We start from the raw sequence: 7,376 nt of genomic DNA, 5'->3' as shown, positions 1-7,376 counted from the left end.
CTGGAGACAAAGATGCTATTCGAGGACTTTGGATCTCGCACCGGCAGCCAGCAGTCAACGGCTCGAGAAGTCGCAAGTGCAGAAATGTGCAGTGGCGCATGTACTACTCACGCATGTGTTAACACGTGTGGTCGTGCTGTACCTGCAAACATTTGTGTGCCTTGCGACTCTGGCCGCTGCACCGAGGCGACATCAGAAGTTCAGGCCGCTGGTTGTGACACTGCGCGCACTACGGACAATGTACACGGTCGTCCACTTCCAATTTGAACACGGCTCCGGGCGGCCGGCGAGGCCGGCGCTCCGCGGAGCGCCGCTCGTGGGCGCCGGGGTAACTAACGCGCCGGCGCACACTAGTGCAGACGCGCTGTAGCAGACGACGCGGCTCCGGCCACGCTTGTGGCGGCCAGTGCGCCGGCGCGTTAGTTACCCCGGCGCCCACGAGCGGCGCTCCGCGGAGCGCCGGCCGCCCGGAGCCGTGTTCAAATTGGAAGTGCACGACCGTGTACCTTGCTTCCTTGATGGATCCACTCTAAGCGACTCTTCGGATGGTTCACTTGGCTCGCCTGTGAGAGCGTCACAAGAGGATCCCTTAGGAGAGGTGAGTGTGGGTTCTCTGGTTAGCAGGACCCCGGAGCCTACATTTGATTTAGCTACCGCGGACTCTTCATCGGTGCCCTCTGACTTTGCTGAACGACTGCGCAGTTGGGCTATTAAGGAAAATGTTACGCATACAGCGGTCACATCACTGCTAAAGATGCTCAAGACGAGTAGCTTTGACCCCTCATCTCTCCCAAGTGACGCTCGCACTTTGCTCTCCACGCCCAGGGGTACACAACGTGCACCTGCTTTAACTGACATGGCTCCTGGGCAATACTGTCACTTTGGCTTGCAGTGCAGTCTAGAAAATGCCTTGCCGGAAGCATGTTTTAAGGGCAGCCATGTTTCTTTGTTGTTTAATATTGACGGACTGCCAATTTCTAAGAGTTCTAACATGCAGTTGTGGCCAATACAGTGCATGATTGGTGAGCATGGCAGAGTTTCACCCTTTGTAGTCGGCATTTTTGCTGGGCCTTCAAAGCCTGTTTCAGCGAATGATTTTCTGAGCCCCCTTGTCAGTGAGCTGCAGCAGCTTCTTTCGCATGGAATGGTTTTTGAGCACCGGGTAATTAAGGTTTCGTCAACTTGTTTTGTTTTAGATGCACCAGCACGGTCATTTGTTTTTCAAATTAAAGGACACACTGGATATTCTGGGTGCCCAAAGTGCACAGTAGAGGGCACATACAGCAACAACCGACTCAGCTTTCCAGCGAGGTCCTCCACTTTGCGCACCGATGATTCATTCAGGCGTCAGACTGACCCTGACCATCACCTAGGCACCTCAGTTTTGATGACGCTTCCCATAGACTGTGTCGCCTCTGCACCCCTTGACTACATGCACCTTTTATGTCTGGGCATTATGAAAAAGTTGCTTAGTGCTTGGTTAGGTGGCCGTTTAGAGGTCCGTCTCGGACCTGCAGAACGAAGACGGTTGTCTGACTTAAACCTATCTTTAGCTCCTAATGTACCTAAAGAATTTTCCCGCAAACCTAGAAGTGTAGCAGAGGCTGAGCGTTGGAAGGCCACAGAATTCAGACTACTACTTCTCTACACTGGGCCTGTAGTACTCATGCCTGTTCTACCTCCTGATCTTTACATGAACTTTCTTTCGCTGCACTGTGCAGTGTACATTCTGGCAAGTCCTAGCCTGTGCCAGCAGCATACTGATTATGCCGAGTCTCTTCTTAAGTACTTTGTTAAAACTTTTGCAAGATTGTATGGAAATGACCAGGTTTCCTACAATGTTCACTGTGCATTACATGTTGCAAATGATGTACGCAAGCACGGACCACTGGACATGTTCAGCGCATTTCCTTTTGAAAATAATATGCAGTACCTCAAGCGGCTTCTAAAAAGCCACAAGACTCCACTTGCCCAGCTGTACAACCGCTTAAAGGAGCGAGAGGGAAAGGGGGCGGCAACCTTTCCATCACTGAACGCGATTAAATTTACAAAAGAACATTCAGATGGGCCTCTCCTAGGTACCTGTGCACCACCCCAGTACAAACAGGCCACGTTTGCTAGCTTCATCCTCAGTGTAGATGTTCCTGATAACTGCTGCATAATAGATGGCTCTGTCGTGATTGTAGATAGTTTCGCACACTTTAGAGCTACACAAGCACCTTGCATCATTGGTCGCGAATTCATGGTGAAGGAAAACTTCTATGATAAGCCATTTTCTTCTTGTACCATTGATGTTTATGTGGTTTCACGGCTTTCTGATGTTAAATGTTGGCCATTAAGGAATGTGCGTAAGCTTGTCAGGTTACCCTGGCATGGGAAATTTGTTATAATTCCATTGCTGCATATGTCTTAATCGCAGGTGTTATACCTGTGCCACACGGGCGAGGTTAATGGCATTAAATGTTTAAGACCTAAGTTTCTTAATGCCATTATATTTCGGTCGCTGCTACATGCGCATACTTAATGACATTAAGCTTTGCGATGGCGATAGATGCAGTGGAATGGTCAAGTTCGTTTGCAGGGCGAAATGCGAAAACACCCGTGTGCTTAGATTTAGGTGCACGTTAAAGAACCCGAGGTGGTCAAAATTTTCGGAGTCCTCCACTACGGCGTGCCTCATAATCAGAAAGTGGTTTTGGCACGTAAAACCTCAAATATTATCTATTATTATTAAATCGTAATACAATAAAAAACAGTCATCTAGGGAGCAGATGTTTAATTAATTGGCATATTGTATGTAGTTTACTTCTGGAATGTCATTGTTACACCCAGCCGTAAACTGTTTGAAGCCAAAGCTAGCTCGACGGCCAATCCATAGCGTAGCCAAAGCATTGAAATTGGAAAAATAGCGCTCACAGCTTCAAAGCTCCCAAGCAGCGATCCTGAAAAATGTGACCGTGTGCTCCAGTTTGTTCTGACATACGTGCTTCGAGTCGAGCATCGTTGAGAAATTCGAAGGCTTCAGTATGAGGCCAACAAGGCAAGTAGCCGCCGCTGTGCAATCGAACAGCTTCTCCTGGCTAATGCGCTCACGGTTAGAGCTGTGGCCGTGAGTAGCGCCAAGATCGCCTGCTGATCTCTACGAAAATAAAAAGCTCCTTTTAAAAAAGTGAAGAATGTATTAGTTGTTTTGATCTACAAGTTTGTTTAATATCGTGAGGATATGGTCACTGCAGCCACGGCGGGAACATTGTAAATGAGAGTACGCATTCGATGGCCAAGTGAGTTTCAATAATTGTAAGAACTCACTACGCCGCAAGAGAGAGCTATTTTTTAAAGAAAGTCAAGAATATATTAATTGTTCTTCACTAATAGTTCGTTTAGTCACGTCAGATTGGGGAGACATTGGGAACCAGAGTACGCATTCGACGGCAAAGTGAGTTACGAGAACGCACTACATTGCGAATGGCATTTAAGCTTGAATACCATTAAGCATGTCCGTGTGGCACCCCGCAAATTACATTAAAGTTTAAGGCATTACCCAGTTAATGTCATTTTATGTGCCCGTGTGGCAGGGATATGAGTGCTATTCAAGTGATGTAGTCAAGATTAATTCCTTCATGTCATTTCTGTTGCTTTCGCAGTTTAGTAATGCTAATTCATGTCTTTTTGCTCTCTTTCTTTCAGCATTCTGGGCTCCGTTGGAGCCCAGAATGCTCCGTTGGATTTTGTGTTTGTCTGCGTATAACTACAGCCTTCAGTACAGGCGAGGCCAAGAAAACTTCAACGCAGACGCACTCAGTTGTCTGCCAGCTCCGGGAGACGAAGACGAGCCACAGCTACCTGGGGACGTGCTCCTGTTGGAAGCAGTCGAGTGCGCACCGCTGCAGGCGGCAGACATCGCTGCGCTGATCAAGAAGGACAAAGTATTGTCCATGGTAAAGGACTGGATCCTTAGTGGCTGGCCGTCAACACAACTGGACAGCAAGTTCGCGCCTTACGAGGTGAGGAAGACGGAGTTGTCGTTGCATCGTGATTGCATACTGTGGGGGAATCGCGTTGTAATTCCTCACGCAGCAAGAGAAAGTGTGCTTCAACTCCTACATGCAAATCACCCTGGGATGAGTGCTATGAAAGCGTCAGCTAGAGGGCTCATGTGGTGGCCGAAAATGGACCACGAAATTGAAGAGTTTGTACGACACTGTCAGCCATGTCAGAGTAACCGGCAAAGTGATCCCAAGGTTCCAGTGCATTTTTGGATCAATCCAGATCAACCTTGGAGTCGCCTACACATTGATTTCGCTGGTCCAGTTAATGGAGAAGTATTTTTAATCGTGGTAGACGCGTACAGCAACTGGGCTGAGGTCGAAATCATGTCATCCATGAAAGCTACAGCTGTCGTCACCAGCTTAAGGAAGATGTTTGCGACACACGGTATGCCAGACGTTATCGTTTCGGATAATGGCACAGCATTCACTAGCTCGGAGTTGCAAACGTTTTTAAAGTGCAATGGTGTGCGTGCTATTTTCACTGCTCCTTACAATCCCGCCAGTAATGGCAGGGTGGAGAGAATGGTAAGAGAAGTTAAAGAAGCAACAGGAAGGTTCAACGCAGTGCAAGATTTCACGGTTCCTGTTTAAACAGCACACGACGCCGCATTCGGTCACGGGGAAATCTCCGGCAGAATTGATGTTCGGACGAAGGCTGAGGACAGCCTTGGACAGACTTCATCCGGACCGGCAATACGTGCCGGAACCGCAACGACCGGAGATTAAGAGGTTCCATGTCGCTAACGCGGTCTATGCTAAAAGCTTCTGTCCAGGTCCAAGGTGGAAGGCGGTCAGGGTTGTGGCAGTGCGAGGCCTGGTGTCGTACATCGTCCAGTTGGACAACGGCGAACGCCATCACAGGCACCGGAACCAGTTGAGGAGCGCCTGGACGAGGCTCGAAGCCGATCCAGTCTGAAGTGCAGACTACCACGTCAGGCTGCCTCCTACAGCCAGACGACCACAACAGCCGCCGGTCAGCACGGAAGCAGCCGCAGGGGCAAGACCGGGCCAAGCTACCCAAGACCCGGTCGAGACGCGAAGATCAACACACGTTAGACGGCCTATCGCACGTTATGGCATTGATGACTAACCAGACATTTTGCAATTGTGTAACGAATCTTAGGGGAAAGGAATATTGTATATTGATATCGCGTGTCATACTACATTTTCATGATAATCGCTTATCGGCCACGCAAGCATCAGTCGGCAGATCACATGTTCATCACCCTATAAAAAGGGCACGGCATCAATAGACGTCTGTTCCACCCTGGCGTCCGGCTAATACGCTACACTTTCTTTTCGAGAGCAGTTTACTGTTGTTAACAATTTCTCTTCCCCGACTTCTGTTAGCTCTGGTGTGCCACAAGGCAGCGTCCTCGGCCCCTTACTCTTCTCAATCTCCATTAACGACTTACCCGCCCAGATTACTTCCTGCATGCGCCTTTTTTCCGATGACTGCGTAATCTACCGTCCTATTCACACGACTGACGAACTTCAAGCAGATCTTAACCTTATCGCTAACTGGTGTAACAAATGGCTCATGACACTAAACTGTACAAAGTGCGAGGTGATGTGCTTCAGCCGAAAATGTGTAAGTTCTAAAAATTCATATCATCTTAATAACACTATGTTTTCCCACACTTCATCATATAAGTACCTTGGTGTTGTTCTTGCAGAGAATCTTTCATGGACCCCACACATCACTTCTACATACACCAAAGCATCACATTCTCTTGGCTATCTACGGCACAACTTGCGAAATGCCCTGCCAAACATTCGAAAACTCGCTTTCCACACATTCATTTTGCCACAGTTAGAATTCGCCTCCCCAATTTGGTCCCCTCATCAAAATTACCTAATAAATATGACGGAAATGATACAAAACAGAGCAGCCCGGTTCATATCCCATAACTACAGTAGAAACTCAAGCATTACACAAATTAGACTAGACCTACTGTTGCTGCCATTAGATGTCCGCCGCAACATCGCTCTTCTCTGCTTATTCCACAAATATATTTACACTAATAAACGAACCCGGTTACAAATACAAATACCACACTCTTTTTCACGCAGATTACATAATCAGTTGAGTTTCATGCGCACATATGCTAAAACAAATGCATTTAATTCATCTGCACTACCACGTGTCATTCGTCTCTGGAATGACCTCCCTGATAACACAGCCTCCATATCTAATCCCGACACGTTCAGCTCTCAGTTACTCATGCTTTTCCCATTTAATACCATTCACGAGTGACAAATCTAGTGTATGTTATCGTGTATTTTTGCCATGTTGTATATCATTTTCAGAAACGGTATTCCTTTGGTCTGTTAACAGTAACAAGTGTTCATGTGCCTTCAGATATTGCTTTGTATTCCTAGTGCCTTCAATATTGTGTAACACGGTAATCTCTTTCTGGCACTGTTCCTCTTGGAAATTTGAACGTTTTATATCTTTACTGTTTAATATGCCCCCCTTAATTACTTTATGCCCTGCCATAAGGCCTGTAAGGTTCTTTTGAATAAATAAATAAATATTTGCTTTTTGGCCTTTATATGTATATGTATGAGGTGACAATAAAAGATTAATTGTATTTGGAAGTTGGTGTAGGTTCATTTCTTGTTTTTTTAAAACAAGAATGCATTCAAGCACTCGACCAATGTAATATATTTAATGGTCGGGTGCTTGGATGTCCCAACCGCTATTGTTGCTTCAAGGTATGTGTATATCTGGAATATCCCCGGGCGCACACACACACACACACACACACACACACACACACACATATATATATATATATATATATATATATATATATATATATATATATATATATATATATATATATATATATATATATATACTGAACGTCCCCTGAATATCCATGATGGATGTCCGCGTCGGACGTACTACGGACGCCAAAGCAGTTACCTTTGGATTCCCCAGGGACGTCCCTCGGACGTACGTCGGATATTCATGGACGTCCCACGGACATCCCGAATATCCAGAAAGGACGTCCGTCGGACGTCGCCTGGATATCCGTGGTTACTTGGGTTCTGTTAGATTCACGTTTCACGTCCAGGCTTTCGTTACTAGGCTTCTGCGTGCTTAAGGCGACGCGAAATGTTTGAATGCACTTTGCTCATCGACAAAAGGCACCCTTACTTTGCACAGCGATTTGGAAATGTGTATGCACCCTACATCGACGTCAATGCCGACGCGCACCACTTCTGCGTTTTCGAGCTCGAGAGAAGTGTGTCGACGTGGTGTCCAAGGCCAAACAGGCATCCGACTTTGCCAGAAGGCGTACACACAACTTAAAGAAT

At 46.8% G+C, this 7,376-nt stretch overlaps 1 long non-coding RNA gene across 1 annotated transcript; it reads left to right on the top strand.

Moving 5' to 3' along the window:
* The first annotated feature begins 508 nt into the window (after nucleotides 1–508).
* On the top strand, nucleotides 509–6,650 carry LOC135896939 (uncharacterized). The gene is made up of 2 exons (XR_010562853.2): nucleotides 509–598; nucleotides 4,812–6,650. It is a non-coding gene; the product is annotated as an uncharacterized lncRNA (long non-coding RNA).
* The last annotated feature ends 726 nt before the right edge of the window (nucleotides 6,651–7,376 follow it).

This window comes from Dermacentor albipictus, chromosome 1 (assembly GCF_038994185.2).
Source record: "Dermacentor albipictus isolate Rhodes 1998 colony chromosome 1, USDA_Dalb.pri_finalv2, whole genome shotgun sequence".
NCBI classification, from domain to species: domain Eukaryota; kingdom Metazoa; phylum Arthropoda; class Arachnida; order Ixodida; family Ixodidae; genus Dermacentor; species Dermacentor albipictus.
Note: the sequence above shows the minus strand (reverse complement) of the source record. Positions and strands in the feature narration are given on the sequence as shown.